This window comes from Ptychodera flava, chromosome 1, assembly GCF_041260155.1.
Source record: "Ptychodera flava strain L36383 chromosome 1, AS_Pfla_20210202, whole genome shotgun sequence".
Classification (NCBI taxonomy): domain Eukaryota; kingdom Metazoa; phylum Hemichordata; class Enteropneusta; family Ptychoderidae; genus Ptychodera; species Ptychodera flava.
Genome location: NC_091928.1, coordinates 3,552,682 through 3,555,290, shown reverse-complemented (window position 1 = coordinate 3,555,290; position 2,609 = coordinate 3,552,682). Strand labels below are relative to the sequence as shown.

Here is a 2,609-nt window from a genome sequence, read left to right as displayed (position 1 = left end):
TGGAGATGCCGGGTTTCGAACCCGGGGCCTCACACATGCAAAGCGTGCGCTCTACCACTGAGCTACATCCCCGTTCACGATGAGGGCGCTGTACAAATAATAATTATTTTTTCGGAAAAGCGTTTCAACAATGGCATGACAGGTCGGTCATCACTGCTGTTCTGTATTTGGTCGGTACACTATTTTTACAGTCTTTATAGCCGAAAGGCAAGCTTGTTGATCCAAACGACTTCAGTATCATTCATATGTAAAAGCAGCCCTGCGTACGTTGCTGTGTGTTCCCGGCGTATCCCGATCTCCCCGTATAAACACAGTCGCTCGAGAGCTATTCAGCCTGGGACTATTCGCCCCATAGACGAGTGTACAGTGTTTCTCGCTTCTGTACACTCGTCTATGGGGCGAATACTGTCCCAGAGCTGAATAGCCCACCAAACGACTGTGGTATAAACACCGGGGCGGGAACAGCACCGTACGCGGGGCTAAACAAACTAAAAGGTGTGATTCTCAGTTGAATTTTCAAGCTCGATGGCAAGCAATATGTGTATTTTCCCGCAAAAACAGTATTCAAAACATTTGATCGTTATTTCTTCGGTCAGAAGTCTACTTGAGGCGAAAAGGGGAGGGTGTTTCAAAGGTCCGCCTGTGTATAGCTTTCCGCGTATATATGGCAGTTGCCCCCCCCCCCTAATTTAGAACCGCTACTCCGTCTTTTGGTCTCCCCGAATTTGCGCAGCTGTAGGCCTATTGCAGTCAGTAAGCTTGAAAACCAAATTCTGCAAACACAATTTCGAGAAGCTTACTTCACTTGTTGTCACTGAACTGTGGATGATCAACAATTGTTTGTTATGGCCTATGCGTTTCAATGTTACTCCTCAAACCCCGACAGTCCCCCATAGGCCTAATCCGTGAGCACTCGATAATTTATCAGTAGTCCTACATACAGCGACGGTAGGCCTAGTTGCTAAAGTCATAGCCCCTTCTCTGTCGGTCTATGCTAAAACGAACGAAAAAACGGCCAACGTTAGGCTGCATTCACAAACTTGATTCTTGGGAGCAAAACAAAATAAGCTTAAGAGCTTAAAGGGATATAGTCGTCGGAACTGCGCTCAAAGGTCGTATGGGACCCATACGACCCATGGCAACAATGTATCCAAGGCACAATGGTGATTAACGACAGTTAAAACATGTCTGTCATAATCTATCATCGTAAAATTTAAATGTTTCAGCTCTGATGATGAGGTGCATCTTGATATCGAAATACATTGTTTGTAAACAAGAAACTCGCACAGGCGCAGTTCCGACGACTATATCCCTTTAAGTTTCCTCATCAAATTTTTTCCAAATGTATCCTTAACAAACTTATAAAGCAAAAAACGCGTTCAAATGCCCTCCCCTTCAGACTTGCTATAGCTTTATACTTTTGAAATTATCCCCTCAAACTAAACCAGCCTGATTTTTGAACGGGCAGAATTTTTTTTCGATGTGTATTCTATTTAATTTTCATCCATACATCTTAGCTGTAGGCTAACTATAGGCCAATTAGAGTGTGTAAGGTTGCTTTGTGTCCTATCAAACAGTGCCCCGGTGTGATTTCCACTGTCGTAGTGCCAATGTATGGAAGATGGTCTCATAAGTTGTTTTCAGTAGGCCTAAAGGTTACCAACGGCTGCCATTGTTGTAGATGGGCTGTTTCATAAATCTAAATTACTCAGCTTATCAATATATACAGAAAAGAGACGGGGAGATAGAATACCACCCTGTCTAACACCATTGTGAACAGGGAAACGTTCTGATAAAACAGACCCCCATTTAACACGAAATTCTTGATGTCTGTACCAATAAGTTAAAATTCTAACTATGAAAACAGGTAACCCTCTATCAATTAATTTTCGAAATAATGTCCAGTGGTTCACTCTATCGAACGCCTTAGTGGTGTCTAAAAAGCAAAGAAACACAGGGCTATTGTGCCGATTGTAAAAATCAACAATTTCTTTCAAGAGGAAAACACACATGTCAGTTGAGTGATTTTCTTTGAACCCGAATTGGTGATCAGAGGTATCAAGCAACCTGTCACATTTGTTGTTTATGCACGGTTCCTCCACAAACACAAAACTGAGAATGTATTTCGCAATTCATTTTTGTGACTGTTTATATAAGAGACCACCCAACAATGATATTTCATATCAGTCAGAGATAGTTTCGCTTCGAGTCCCCCTTTGAAGGACAAAGTCGGCCAATTTTCATGAATTTTGTTTGATGCGAGATACTACTTATATTGTTTGACATGTTGAAAAGATACTGAATAAAAGGTGACAATGCATATAATCGACCCTGGTTTTAGACACGCTACATGAAACCATCGCATAAATGAATTAATGGTCATGACCATTAATTCATTAATTTTTGCGATGGTTTCAGTTAATTTGTCTAAAACCGGGGTATCTCGTATCAAACAAAATTCATGAAACATGGCCGACTTTGTCCCTTTAAGTCCCTAAATCCCTTCAAATGCTCTCCAACACACCCTTATTAAGCTTATTTTCAAATTCCCTCGTCAATGCCCCAGGTGTTCGTGAATGCAGCCTTAACCGTCCATGACAAGAAGTCGG

At 41.8% G+C, this 2,609-nt stretch overlaps 1 non-coding gene across 1 annotated transcript; it reads right to left on the bottom strand.

Annotated features, from left to right (window-relative positions):
• On the bottom strand, positions 1 to 72 carry Trnaa-ugc (transfer RNA alanine (anticodon UGC)). Its single transcript has one exon. It is a non-coding gene; the product is annotated as a tRNA-Ala (tRNA).
• Between the last annotated feature and the right edge of the window lie 2,537 nt (positions 73 to 2,609).